The sequence below is a fragment of the Ascaphus truei genome, chromosome 16 (assembly GCF_040206685.1).
Source record: "Ascaphus truei isolate aAscTru1 chromosome 16, aAscTru1.hap1, whole genome shotgun sequence".
Taxonomy (NCBI): domain Eukaryota; kingdom Metazoa; phylum Chordata; class Amphibia; order Anura; family Ascaphidae; genus Ascaphus; species Ascaphus truei.
Genome location: NC_134498.1, coordinates 20,085,079 through 20,101,117, shown reverse-complemented (window position 1 = coordinate 20,101,117; position 16,039 = coordinate 20,085,079).

Sequence of the window (16,039 nt, the reverse complement as noted above, 5' to 3'; positions counted from 1 at the left end):
AACAAAGAGGTGGTCGTCCCTGGGTTTATCAAAGTCCTTACAGTACTTAAAAACTGGGGTAAAACTAGTGCACAATACATTGGCAGATTATGAAAGAAGATACATTTTATTGCAATTTGATGCTCATTTTTTCTTGCTTTGGTTCTGCAATCAGTTGTGATACATTGGGGGTTATTCTGTAATGGGTGACTGGGGACAAATGTAAAATCCCACACTTCCTAAATGGGTTTCCGTAAGATCTATTTTGACAAGCCTAAGGCACCTTGCGAGGAAGGTGGTACTGATGTCACGTCCAACAGGATCAGAAGCCAAAACCTCTGCTATTCTGGACAGCAGCTCTAGTAGTGTGAGCTAAACCAGCTACTGCGTAGCACCACTGTCACAGCAAATGTTTGAGCTCTACTGCACACACCTGTAGCTAATCCAGCTCCCAGGTGTGCTCCTTTTCTGTACACAAGGGACATTAACCTGGCAACCAGGAAGTGGAAGTGGTCTGCTTTTAAAGGAAGCCAGGGAGAGGGGGCTACAGATGTGAGCAGTGAGCAGCTCAAATGTATGCTGTGACCATAATACTACCCAGCAGCAGGTGTAGCTCACACTTTTAGAGCTGCTGCCTAGAAAAGCAAAGTTTGTAAGTTCTGATCCTGTTAAATTTCACACCAATACCCCATTCAAACCAATGTGCCTTGGAGGAGGGAGGAGGAACCGAAGCGGGAGGACCTCCTCCTCCAATAGGATGACAAGTGCGTGTCTGCTAAAAATGGATGAAGATGAAGAAGATGAAGAAGATGAAGAAGAAGATATAGAAGAAGAAGATAGAATACCCACCCAAATTCATTGCAAATGTATTTTATGTATGGCCCTTTAGGGCTACACATATATACAGTAAGAAACAATGGTTATTTTGGCAAATGCTTGCTTGTATGTATTGTACATGTATATTGGTTCTTTGTTTTAAAATTTGTATGCTATTTATATTGCATATTGATGTAGTGTTCTGGAATTTTTGGTGGTTTAAATTGTTTATTTCTGGCTTTTGATTGGTGTTTGCTTTATAGTGTTGGATTATTTTTTGACTTTTGATTTTGAATGATGCAGTTTATTTAGATATTTATTTTATTTATTCATGGTTTTGTTTTGGTGTTTTAATTCTTTATTCTGGTCTTTATTTTGTATTTGCTTAATTGATTGGTGGTAATTTTGTTCTGTTTACTTCTTTATTTGTTTTTATTTTGAGATTGTTTTGAATGCATTGGATCTTGTTTGTGATTGTTTTTTTAGGTTGATCATTGACTGGCATAGTGTTATATCATGCCCATATTATATGGACATCATGTACCCACTGTCCAATTTAATTGTTTGATTGACATTAGTAATGTGTTCATTTTGCAATGTAATGTTGTTTTATTTAGGCCTGTTTTTTATCCCTTTTATATATTTCTTGCTATAGTGATAAATCATGTCCATATTATATGAGTGCCCACTGCATCAATGAATGGGTGAATGGTGGAGGTCGTTGCCTGGGGAGGGTGGTTAGGCCTCCTGGGTGGGTAGTGGGTTAGGGTGGGTTAACCCCTTAATTACTATAGCGGTTACTAACCACTAAGTTGATTAAGGGGTTAGGGAACAATAGATTGTATTTTTGATTGTACTATATTGTTTGTGTCAACAGAGGACATGGTCGGTGATGAGGACGGCCTTCATCAGGGCAGCCTGGCAGGGGTGAGTGCAAGTTTTATTAATTTTATTTCTGCAGCTTAATGTTTTATTTTAAAGGGGCAAATGCACTATTATCCATATCTGGATAATACTAATTGTGCCCATTACTGTACTGCATCTGTTATGGGGGAGGTGGGTGATTTTCTACAGCACAGTATTGGTACCGCAGGCCAGCGGGGACCCCCGGATATCTTCTGGGGCAACCTGACGGCCCCCGGAAACCCACGGGGACCAGCCGTGGGCCCCCACCGGCCTATGGTAACATTCCTATGATTTAAAAAAAATGGAATGTATGTTAGGGGGGGTTGCTGGGGGCACAGGGGGTGGGTGGGTAGCACATATTGCAAGGTTTATTGGGGGGCAATTGCCACCAATAAAGCTGCTATTGGGCCTTAACCCCTTCATTGCCTTAGTGGCTATCCGCTAAGGTATAAAAGCTACTATGTATTTTTTTTAATTGTGTGCGGGAGCAGGGGGTCTCCTGAGCTGAACCCCTTTGATTTATGGCTGAGGGACCCCCTGCTTCCCAAGTTAGAGGCCTCAGTATGGGGCATTGGATGCCGGTGTCGCCGCTATTTTTAAAGCGTCCGCGTCACATGACGCGGGGCATTGAAATAATGGAGGAGATACCGGCACCCCATATCTGGGCCTTTAACTCAGGAAGCAGGGGGTACCCGGGGCTGAAATCAATGAGGTTCATCTCGGGAGCCCCACTGCTCTCAAACACTATTGATAAAAATTATATTAATGCAGCTTTATTACCATAGCGGCTAGCCGCTACGGAAATGAATTATTTTTTATTATATGTGTGTTTTCATAGTAGTGTACATGAGCAGGGGGGTCTCCTGACCTGAACCGCATTGGTTTCAGCCTCGGGACCCCCTACTTCATGAGATACAGCCCCTGTTATGGGGTGCCGGTATCCCCCTGCATGATTTAAATCCCCTGGTCACGTGATGCGGGAAATTTAAAAGCACAGGGGATACCCGCCCCTATAGCGGGGTCTTTATCTCATGAAGTAAGGGGTCCCCAAGGCTAAAACCACTGCGGTTCAACTCAGGAGACCCCCTGCATACTGTATGTACACTAGTATTAAAATGTATATGTATACTGTGCGATCGCCTGAAAGAGCCGTGCATGCAGACGCAGCATCTCCATGCAGCTCTTAAAGACGGCTTTTTTTTCTATCAGCTATCGCGCTTTAGATTTTGAAGCATGATAGCAGGGGGAAAAGAAACAGCTCACGCAACGGGCATTTTTTTGCATGCTCCTACCCAAATGCACTTCACTTCTTAGTGAATCCCGCGTCTGGCTTCATTTTTTATTGTGGGATTACATATTTCCCACTTGGGTGCAAAAGCTCACTGCTTAGTGAATCGACCTCTTTTCTCCCTATGCCTCAGGCACCAAAAACATAGATTGTAAGCTCTACGGGGCAGAAGCTCGTACCTGCACAATTCCAACTACATCGCTGTGTACACTGTCAAGAAAAAACAAACATTATTTTAGTGGACACTTTACACTAAAGTGGTAACCTGCAATTTAATGAATGTTAAGGAGGAAGATCAAAGCATATTATTAAATGCCAAATTTGCAAAGAAGTGGAATCCGGCTCAGAGCAGAAGGCTTCGAGCTAAGCACTATTTCTTGATAGACTTTTTCAGCTTTCCAGATGATTTAAAATAAGTCTCTTAAAGAGCTGTGTTCTAGGAAGGATTTTCTGCAATTACAAACCCCTTTTTCCCCCCAGAAACTTGGTAAAATAAAAGAGCTAAAGGTTGAAGTTCCCACTTTCAATTATAAATAAAATTAATTAAATGAAATCCACCATTACCTTCTTTTTGGCTCTAGACCCATTTCTTTTCCCATATGATATTCAAACAGGTGACAAGGATCCAATTAGGTCCGACCTTCCAAGCAATAAAACATAGGACTTGTCCAAGAAACTAAATTGCATGTTCTGTAGGATCGATTGACATTGAGCTGATCTTATGATGCAGTTCTTGTTGCCTACATCTGAATTTCCCATATCCAGCTGTTAGACTAAGCAATACTTCTCTTTTATAGATGCCGTTATTTGGTCCACTTATGTACCTGTCATGAGCAATATATTTATAATCTAGATGCATAGCGTGAACATTCACCTACAGAATGTTTTCATGAATACTGCAAGAGCATTTGAGAACAATTAAACCGGCTTCCTTACTATATAGTACACCTGCTTTTATGTTTTATAATATTTTTTATTTCAAAATCATGCTTACTTATGTGGCTACGCAAAATACTACAACAGACGACAGAGAAGCTTATTAAAATCTGCCTTTCTAAAGTTTAAGGTCTTTGTTGAACCCAAGTAATCTGTTTTTTGATAATTTATTTCAAAAGAGACCATGTTATGATCACTGTTACCCAAATGTTCCAGGACATGAATATTTGTTATTACTTCTACATTGTTTGATATGACCAAATCCAGTATTGCCCCTCTCCTGGTTGGTTCCTCAATAATTTGGGTCATATAATTGTCTTTAAGCAACCCCAAAAACCTGTTTCCTTTTGTTGTAATGCTAATCTCATTGCCCCAGTCTATGTCTGGATAATTAAAATCCCCCATTATGCAAACATGACCCAGTTTTGATGCCTTCTCCATTTGCAAAAGTATTTTAGCTTCCTCAATCTCACAGATATTTGTGGTTTATAGCATATTCCTACAAACATTTTCTTTATACTTTTACCTCCACTGCTAAGTTCTATCCCTAAAGCCTCTACATTTTCATCATTCCCTTCATAAACATCATCCTTTATAATGGGATAATCACAGTGATGCAGTGTGAGGAGGCGGAGCACTGATCGTGGGCTTGATACTAGGAACCAGCAGCGTTTCCAACACAGCGTATCCACTCTAGACCTCAAGCTCTGACTGAGGTCTGATACGCGGAAGCTAACACTAACACAGAAGGGATTTTATCTTCAGCGTGCCAGGAGGCATTACTATCCCACAGCGGAACCGGACGACACGTGTTAGGAATCAGTTGCGTGTCCAGCAAGGTCTGCGGTCAGTACACCATATTCATTATCTGAGAAGGGACATTCTCTATTGGTGACAATTATACTCTGACTGCTTGTTCCCATGGCTGTTCATGGAGTGCATTTGGTATAGATGACTTACCCTCACTTTTTGCTTCATTAACTATTGATGCCCCACTCTCCTGCCTCTGATCCTACACCTCACACTGCTTGTTCACTGCCACAAATTGCAACCACATGTTTTAATTGTATGCTTTTTAATCTCACCTGAGAGCATAGGTCCTATTGGCACTCTACCTCTCAATAAATCTAATTTATTTTCCTTATTACATCACGGAGCTGGCGCTTCTTTCTTTTTGTTTTTTTGCATTAATTGTGTTCAGGCTTGATCACTGCTGAAGCTTGTGCCTCCCCCGTAAGGACTGTTCCTGATACTGGATTGTTTTTCCTCCTTTCTGAACATTTGTTTGACACTTTTTCCCTTTTTTCACAGCATATGTGTCTAATTTCAATTACATTTTTTGTTTATTTACACTTCATTGTTTTGCACACTTCACTATATATACTATCTAGCGCTACTATTTGTTTGTGTTAGTTTTATTATATATATATATATATATATATATATATATATATATATATATAGTATACACCACACTTATTAAGGTTATGGTGGGTAAAAAAAGTGACAAAAACCCTCCACAGTAAAGCATATAGCAACTGTAAATATTCCTGTCCTGTCTTTCACCATTATTGCCCAGCACACAGCAATTCCACTGCAAGCAAGGGACTCTGGGAAATGACATGCAAATGAGCACACAGTTGCTATATGCTTTACTGTGGAGGGTTTGTGTCACTTTTTTAACCCACCATAACCTTAATAAGTGTGGTGAATACCTACTCTTAGTCTCAAACCAGCACAGCCAGCAACCAACCTCACACTGATGATACCCATAAAGGTTGAAACATGTCTGTGAGTGGGTTTACTGGCTTTGCCTCTCACCCCAGCCGATGCTTAAAAGCTGTGTTTAAAGCAGCATTCACTGGCTTGAGGGTTGCTCGTGTAATATGAGCTTGAGACAAAAGGTGGCACTGTGTGCTCATTTGCATGTCATTTCCCAGAGTCCCTTGCTGCAGTGGAAGTGCTTTGTGCTGGGCGATAATGGTGAAAGACAGGGTTGCAGACCTGTCTGAGACATGCAAATGAGCATACAGGAATATTTACAGTTAAGATATATATATATACATACACATACACAGGGCTTGACAAATTACACAAAAAGCTACTCACCACCTAGCCCCGCCCCTATACCCACCCACTTAAAAATGTGAATATATTCTTAATAAGAACTAATAACAACCTTCGTTTTTGACAGTTTATTTATTGTATTACATTTATACTTTAATACAATTAGTCCTTGTTACATAGTTACATAGTAGATGACGTTGGAAAAAGACATACGTCCATCAAGTTTAACCTAGGCCAAATTTAGACGACAGATACAGTATGTTATCCTCTACCTGTACTTACAGTATATTGATCCAGAGGAAGGCAAACACACAACCCCAGTGACACATTATCCAATGATATCATAAAGGGAAAAAGAAATTCCTTCCTGACCACGAATTGTCAATCAGATTTCTCCCTCCTCAACATCCTTCCCGTGTTTACTTATTAGGTATAACCCTCTATACCTTTCCTTTCTAAAAGATGTCCAACCTTTTTTTTGGAAGATATATGTTGGATAATAATATAGCTTTCTACTACGCAGCACAGTACATAAAACAGCGCATGGGGTCTCTGCTGCACAGATAGAAGTAGAACAAAAAAGTTCAAAGACCAGTGTGGCATGGTGAGAACTAGATTCAGTGAGAAAATGCTTCAAAAGCTCACAAAGATGTTGATATTCATATAGCTACACAGACAGAAAAATATATGAATCATGAACAAAGTTCTTCCATAATGAAAATGTGAGAGTGATACAGTCAAATCGTGTCTCCTATGATCGATCGTAGCGGCCGTAAATGTGCAAGGGGCCATTACCCATGTGAGACCAGTCGGCAGAGGGAGGATGGGAGGGAGAGGGGAAAAGACAGAGCTGCGCAGTGGAATACCCCTCTTCAATGACCTGAGAGGCAAAGGTACCCCTCACTTGCTTCATGAACCCCTCTCCATGTAAAACCTCTTCATATAGGGAGATAGCAAAGCATAAGCCATGGTTTAATGTATCAGTCCCATAGGATAGAAGCAGAGTCTCATGAACAGTCCCCTGCAAAATTCACAGTTTCTTCCATGTGTGCTGCAGGAGCGTGTGTGACAGGCCCACAGGGAGCAGGCGGAGCGGGCGTACCCCACTATAGCCGCATCCTGACAATTCTTATCCACCAGGTTCTTCATAAAGTCATCGCACGACATGGCGGCAGCAAGAGCTGTGCGGTTAGACTGGGGGACAGGGGGACAGGAGGCTCCAGGGACTGGCTGTGCGGTGCTTTGAGACCCGACAGCGAGGGGACAAGCTGTGCAGTGAGAGTGAGGGACCGGCAGTTTGGTGCTTTGAAACCAGGGGACCCCCCACCTCTTTCCCTCCCCCCCACCTCTTTCCCTCCCTCGACCCCACTTCTCTCTCTCTCCCTCGATCCCACTTCTCTCTATTTCTCGAGCCCATTTATCTCTTCCTCTACCCCACTTCTCTCTCTCCTTCAATCCCACTTCTCTCCCCCTCAATCCCCACTTCTCTCCCCCTCTCTCCCTCAACCCCACTTTCACCTCCAATGCCCCACAACCCCCCAACCTCACACAATACCCCCAAATCCCACACAATAATCCCCCCCAATGTCACACCACACAATAATCCCCCCCAATGTCACACCACACGATAATCCCCCCAATCCCACACAAGAACGAGTGATGGGCAGGAGCAGGAGGCCGCCGCACCGCCGCAAGTGCAATATTGAGTGGGACAGCAGTACTCGTAGTAGGTCAGATTAGGGAATTGGAGGAGTGGTTTTCAGCCTTTTTTTGTTGATGAACCCCAGAATTCGATTTTGAAATTCTGGGGAACCCCAACCCTCACCCCCATCTCTTGCCCGCCAAGTTGCCCCCATCTCTCGCCCGCCCCCGTCTCTCTTTGCCTTGCGCTCCATCTCCCCTTCACACACACACTCTCCCACACTTCCACTTCCACACATAGGGCCTCATGCAGTAAGCCCCGATACAAAATTTTCGGCACGAATTGCGAAAATGTTTTTTTTGGGCGATTTGCCCTCGCAGTATTCAGTAAGGGCCGAATCCTTCCGATCCCTGCTGAAGCACTGCGAAAGCAAAGCTGCCGATGAGCTGTGGCGATACAGCCTGGCTCCCGATAAGGCTCCCGATAAGCCTTTGGTGCCGATAGATGTTTGCAGCTGAGAGAGACAAGCCGCTCTCTCAGCGCAAACTTCGGCACCAAAAAAAGTATTTAAAAACAACTTTTATTCATAGTGTACATGTGCAGGGGTTCTTCGGAGCTGAACCGCGTTGGTTTGAGGTCCGGGGACCCCCTGCCCCCCGAGATACAGGCCCCTTTATGAGGTGCCGGTATCCCTCGGCGTTTAAAGGTCCCGATCACGTGACCGCGACCTGTAAACAAACCAGAGGGATACCGGCACCCCATAAAGGGGCCTGTATCTCGGGGGGCAGGGGGTCCCCGGACCTCAAACCAACGCTGTTCTGCTCCGGAGACCCTCTGCACATGTACAGTATAAATAAAACACACACACATCAATAAAGACTCGTTCCTTACCTTGGCGGCTATGTGCAACGGTAATGAAGCAGCATGAATGTCTTTTTAATTATACTGTACAGTGAGCAGGGGGTCCCCTGAGCTGAACCGCATTGCTTTGCGGAGCAGGGACCCCCTGCTTCCCGAGTTACAGGCCCCGGTATGTGTCATCGGGTGGCAGTGTCGCCGCCATGTTTATAGCGTCCCCGCAATAAACATGGCGTCCACACTGTAACCGATGGCCCAAACCGGGGCCTGTAACTCGGGAGGCAGGGGGTCTCTGAGCCACAAATAAATGCGCTTCAGCTCAGGGGGCCTCCTGCTTCCGCACAATATTATTAAAATACATTAATGCTGCTTCATTACCATAGCGGATAGCCGCCAAGGCAATGAAGGGGTTAACGCATAGTAGCATGTTTATTGGGGACAAATGCCCCCAATAAACATAGCAGCAATACACAACATACAGTATAGTAATGGGCAGAATGACTATTATCCACAAATGGATAATAGTGCAGTTGTCCATTTACAATACATACACAACAATAAAGACTTTAAATACATATAGCACTCACCCATGTCCCACTGCCACGATGAAGGCCATCCTCATCTTCATCCTGCCCATGCCCCATCCGCTTCTGCAAAACAAACACAAGAATTACAACATCCAAATTAATGTCCCCTAACCCCTTAATCACCATAGCGGTTATTAACCGCTACAGTTATTAAGGGGTTAAGCCACCATCACCACATACCCTCCCCCACATATGTATGTATTATCCCTATGTGGATAATAGTTATTTGGCACATTATTGTACTGTATGTGCTGGGGGAGGGGGTATTAGGCCCAAGGGTATTTGGTAGGACTCCCCTGTGGGTATTGGGTGAGGGTGGTTGGGGGGCTTTGTGGGGGAGGGTATGTGGGTGATGGTGGCTTAACCCCTTAATAACTGTAGCGGTTAATAACCGCTATGGTGATTAAGGGGTTAGGGGACATTAATTTGGATGTTGTAATTCTTGTGTTTGTTTTGCAGAAGCGGATGGGGCATGGGCAGGATGAAGATGAGGATGGCCTTCATCGTGGCAGTGGGACATGGGTGAGTGCTATATGTATTTAAAGTCTTTATTGTTGTGTATGTATTGTAAATGGACAACTGCACTATTATCCATTTGTGGATAATAGTCATTCTGCCCATTACTATACTGTATGTTAGGGGGGTATAGGTGTTGTTGGGTGTATATATATATATATATATATATATATATATATATATATATATATATATATATAGAATTATTTAATTAATTCGTTATTGTGGGGCTGGGGTGTGTTTTTTTTATTATTGTGGGTAGTGGGGGTGTGTGAAGGGGGCATTAGCCCCAACGGTGGTTGTTTAGGGCTTGCGGGTGGGTAGCGGGAGGCCTTAACCCCTTCAGGACCGTAGCGGTATTAACCACTACGGTCGTGAAGGGGTTAAGTGCCCCCGCATCCCCCCCGCAAGTCCTAAACTCACATCCAGGGCCAAATACCCCCCTCACCCATCCCCGCTACCCACAATAACGCTGGCACGGTGGGTTAACCCCTTCATTGCCTTAGCGGTTAGCCACTAAGGTAATGAAGTGGCTTTTAAATGCCTTTTTCCTGCCTCGGATGCATGCCGGGGGGCTCCGGTGCGGGTATCAGCTCCGGAGACCCCCGGCATCAATCACAGGCAGGAAAAAGGGCTGATTTTTCCTAAGTGTCGCCCTTGCCGATGCTTCTCCTTCAGCAAGTTGCCAACTTTAGTTGGCGGGCTGGATTGGCCATAAAATCTCCAATCTGGCCTGCCGATCAGCACCAAAAAGCTGATCGGGGCTTACTGAATTCAGGCGGGAAAAAAAAGTCCCGATAAGTGGCTTATCGGCAGCCGGGTGGCGAAAATTTTTTTTCCGGAAGAAAAGTTGCCGATAATTCCCACTTATCGGGGCTTACTGAATCAGGAGGGCAAAAAACGGCTATAAAATGCCGAAAAAGCCTTATCGGGGCTTACTGCATGAGGCCCATAGACACACACACACATATTCTCACACGCACGCACACACACACACACACACACACACACACACACACACACACACACACACACACACACACACACACACACACACACTCCCACTTACACACACATTCTTTCACTCACACACACACACACTCCCACTTACACACATACACACAGTATGTGCACAGACAGTCTTCTATGCATTGGTAAGTAGGTGCACAGGCAGTCTTCTATGAATCGGTAAGTACAGTATGTGCACAGGCAGTCTTCTGTGCATGGGTATGTATTATGTGAAGGGGCAGTCTTCTATGTATGGGTAAGTACATTATGTGCACAGGCAGTGTTCTCCATGTTTAAAAAAATTACCGTAGTACTGTACTTTATTTACAGTACTCGTTAATCATTCACATTTTGTTATAATCATAGGATGGCAAAGCGGTTCGCGGATTACCTTAGAAACGCAAATGATGAACGCTGTGCAGCAGATGTTAGAAAGCTTCGTCTGAAGGATCATAACCTCACAATGTCTGAATCCAGCATATAGAAAATGGGACTCGAATTGGGCTGGAAGTATAGATGTGTCAAGAAAAGTGTTTTACTGTAATCTTGCTTAATGCAATAGTGTTGTTCAGTATGCCCAATTGTCCAGACTGTGCCTGCACAATTCTATTATTTTATTACAGAGTGTATCCAATAATAAGGGAGCCAAACAAGATTAATAGATTAGTGCAAGGGCAAGCATGGGTCGATAGTGGGGAAACGTTTCAGGATGTAATATTTACGGATGAAACGTCACTGGCCCTGGAAAGATTTTGCACTTTTGCCTTCTACAAAAAAAAAAATCTGCTATCCCTGAAGCCTCGTCTCTAGCACCCACTGAAGGTCCATGTGTGGGGTGCTATCTCTGGACTTGGAAGAGGGACCATTATAATATTTGACGGCAAGTCCTCGATTTTCCTTTTTGTTTATAGTTCATTTTATTTATCATTGTTTTACACTGGTTTGATCTTTGCCATTACATCGCTGTTTTCTTCCCTGACATTCCAGATCACGCGATTTGAACCCCATAGAACTGGTATGTCATGAGATGAAACATCACCTGCGGAAAATTGTGAAGCCCGCTAACAAGGAAGAACTAATAGATGGCATATTTAAGTTCTGGGAAAAAAATCTTTCTGTAGAACGATGCAACAAATATATTGACCACTTTAACAGTGTTTTGCCTGTTCTAATTTTGCGTCAAGGTCTTGCTACTAGCATGTAGTAAGGCAGCAAACACTTCAATGGATGATGTAATGTACTGAAATTTAAATAGTGTACATGTCTGGTCCGGGGGGGGGGGGTGGGAGGGGGCAGTTCTTTAACATTAATGTATATTGAGATGGTGGAGGGTGGTGCAAGGAGAGACAGTATGTGTGTATATACTGTATATACTGAACTCCCCCACCCCAACAGGTCAGGTTTTCATGATATCACAGCTTCAGTACAGGTGGATCAAACAGAGGCTCAGTATAAGACTACAGTAAGTCACTGATTGAGACACCAATTGTAATGCTTGCGCTCACCATGAACAAGGTGGGACTCTGGTACTGAGGTGGGAAAGTATGAAACTGTGCACCCACAGCAGCAGAGGCACACCTGGAGGGTGGATAGCCAGCGTATCCGGGTCTGGGTTGGAGAGATCGGGTTAATCCAGATTCTTGCCGGGGTCTGGGGGGAGGGCAAGTAGAATGGTCGGTGTCTGTTGTGCCTTGTTCTGGGGTTGGAGCCGGGAGAGTAGTAGTGTGTCCAAAAGCCGTGGTCAGGGATGGAAAGGTGCGGGTAGTCAGAAGCAAGCTGGGGTCGTTATCCAGAGAGGGTCCAATAGTCAAGCCAGGTCGGTACATGTGATTGCACCTGGAGAGGAAACAGCAAGGCACAAGGCAAGGCAAGGCAAAATAGAACGCAGGAACACAAGGCTACACAGGTTATGCTCAGCAATGAGGACGTGAAAGAGCAGGGTTTAAATAGAGATGTATGACTGGGATTGAGAGGCGGAGCAGAGGTGCAGCCTCTGCTGAGGCAGAGATTGGCTGCAAGGCACAGGAGACAGGTGTGTGTACTTGATTGCAGCTGGGGAACGGTGCATGACATCACGTGTGTGTGCCGCGTGAGAGTGGCACGCGATATGACCGTTGGCGGAGCCAAGCTCCGTGGTATGGGTAGAAGAGCTGCGTGTGCACTCTGTAAACAGAGATGCAGCAGGTAAGGAGGGATGCAGCAGGTAAGGAGGGAACATGCCGCAGGGGACGTGTTCCCCGATTCCTTACATCTAAGCTGCAGCAGGGACTGATTGAGCCAACTGTGCTGAACCAGGGATATCATGATAATCTGATCTGGAGTTGAGATATATGCATCTCTAACATACTGCATACAGTACATGCCTCAACATTTTCTTATAGCCCATCGGATTAACACCGCAGGGGTCACTGCAGTCCCATTCAGTTTGAATAGAACTGCAGGGACCCTCTGCTGTGTTAATCCGCTGGGCCATTATGAATCTCACAGAAAAGGTGAGGCATGTTGAGGCATTTACTGTGAGATTGCCCCAGATTTTACAAGGCAAGTGATCACTGGTGGCTGCATCTGTACATAATTTTAGCATGCATTCAACATATGTTCAAAATGTAGCCTGCAAGTCTACAGTTCAGTCAATTGTAATCTTGACAATCGGTGAGAAATTTAACACAAAGGGATCACTGCGTGAGACCATGCGTGTGGGTAAAGATAGAGTTTTGGAAACAGCTAATTTAATGGACATTTCATTGTGAAATTGTATTAAATTCGTTAGTGATAATAGTGAAAGATAGTGATAATATGATAAAATAGTATCTATTACAAACAATACAGTATAATTGTATAAAAGTGTAAAAAACTAAAAAAAACAGTAAGTTTACAATATAGTGATTTTAGACCATCATCTTGATCGTCTTATTGCTGTCTATTTGACGCGTTCAGATCTGGAAAAAAAGACGGTGATTTAACGACGTATAGAGGTCGTGTATAGCAAAGGTGTGCATGCGTGTACTCGCGCTCTAGTGCGCATGTTTAAATGGATTTACGGGCTGATGTTCACGTCAGTGAGAACAAAAGTTAATACTATATTGTACATTATATTTACCTTCCTTAGAAACCTTGCCAAAGTTCCTTGATGATTTCTGAAAACATAAAAACAATGCTTTAAGTACTCAACATACACCTAGTGTATAACAGACTGTGCATGCGTGCACTCACACTGTATTGCTCGTAACTTGTAACTTGCTCGTACCATTCTCCTTTTGCCATGATCAAACAAACTGGCACATGCTGGTAGCAATGACCAATAACCCTGTTTAAATCCTGGGCATAGCTTTGTGCGAACCAAGCAATAACTACTTGACAAAATCGAACCGTGTTCTTCCATCCATGGCCAGGTGCATTTTTGTAGTATTCATAATTGTGAATTATATAGTCATATATTTCTGATACATTGGCTTTCTTATTTGCTTGATCATTAATTGCTAAAAAGATCAGATATGCAAAACTATCTTTGGGTCTATTACCAGCACCTAACATATTGGAAAATTGTCCTGCCCTCCTGTAAACCGTCTCAGAATCTGTGTGCCCGAAAAGCAAAGTGAAAAAAAGTGTACATTTTTCAATTTTATACAAGAATGCTGCAACAAAAAATGCAACAACTCAAATTTGATAACGCTTACAATGCACAAGGTTAAATAACAATGGGTTCTTGTAAGACATTCTGGACTGTAGCATCAGCAGACAGGCACCTTGTGTGCGAATTGCAGGTTGTAGAGCACTGAACACCCCATCCCATAGGCATTTTTTTTTTTACTTTGCTATCTGCCAGACAGGAAACGAAATACAAATAAAAACAAATCCTAATTCCATCTGACATATCCCTGTTAAATACAGGTGTGAATAGAAACACGAAGAGTTGCCGAGAGTTAAATGGGATGTATATTGATTATATCTTCCAAACAAAATGAGAGATGTCTGCACTTTTGTTGAGGAAAGTCTAAAAAACAAAAAGGCCATATCTGTATCTAGGATTTTACCACCTGTAAGTTATGAATAGATAAGACCGGGATTTGTTTATTAGTTTTCAATGTTAGTGACTCAGATGTGCTGGCTCTTAATACTTTCAACTACAATGGGAGAAACAGGTGTAAATCGCCAGAATATATACCAAATATGCTTGGTATGACGTTCGTCTTTTATCCTTTACCTGCTGGAATCATGGAGGCACCATGTTCTTGGGGTCACATGATCGTTTCGGGTATTGATTGCAGGTTCGAGGCCAGTCGCCAACAATGTGAATGAAAGTGGAGCATCGTCCACTTCTATTCCGATTTATACTGGAACTCAATCTCCCACTGGAATAAGAGCGAAACATGAGCCTACAGTCCCAGAACTTGTGATGTTCAAGGAGCAAAGTAGGGATAACCTAAAGAGTTCGTGTATTTTTTTTTCCTTTCACTTTAACTTTATGTACTGATTTGAGAAAGACAAGAACACAAAGTACTCAAACTATCCAGGAATTCGTTTTTTTTAAAGTTTCCTTAGAACTTATTTATAGTAAATGCATTAGATGGAAACATAGAGTATATATTGTATCAAAAACATACATTATATAGATTGTATGAAAATTATTGTTTTCCTATGGGAAACATTTTTGCTATTTCGTATTAATCCCTCACCCAAAATGGAAATATCTCTATTGTGCTACATTACACAAATAAAAGTAGCTATTGTATCAATGTACTGTACCATGCTCAAAATAGTTTTAAGAAAACTTTCTGCTTCAATCAATCCTTCAGTCAGTGTAACTCAGCAGTTACAATGTATTCTTATATTACTAAGGTAACATTATCTATTTTTACAGTCTACAGCTCAAACAGCTGCGAACATGTTTGACTTCCTCTAGATCAATATACTGTAACTACAAATGTAGGATAAAGTATCAGTCGACTGAATTTAGCATAGGCAGAACTTGATGGATGGATGTCTTTTTTTCAATCTCATCTACTATGTAACTATATGTAACTGTAACATTAGCAACAAATGATCACAAACAGGAAAGTGTTGCAAAGATCTTGCACTGCTGGGGAAGTGAGCTAAACCCCGCTATAGAAATCGAAGGAGGCTCAGTACATTAAAACTCATTAAAAAAGCATTGTTTTTTTATTTTTTATTTATTTTTTAAATGCAATAAGTATTATCTAATATAACAATGAAAGAACACAAAGTCCTTGGCGAATATTTTCTAATAGTAATATCTAATACTACAGAACTGATTTATTATATTATATATATATATATATGTAGAGGTTTCAGTACCGTGTTAGCCGAGCTTCAATAATCAAAAAATAAATAGACGATACCGTTCTGTGGTTCTGTTTTAGAATGCCCTCAACCACTTGTCAGGAACACACCCAGCTATATCCAGGATACCACCGA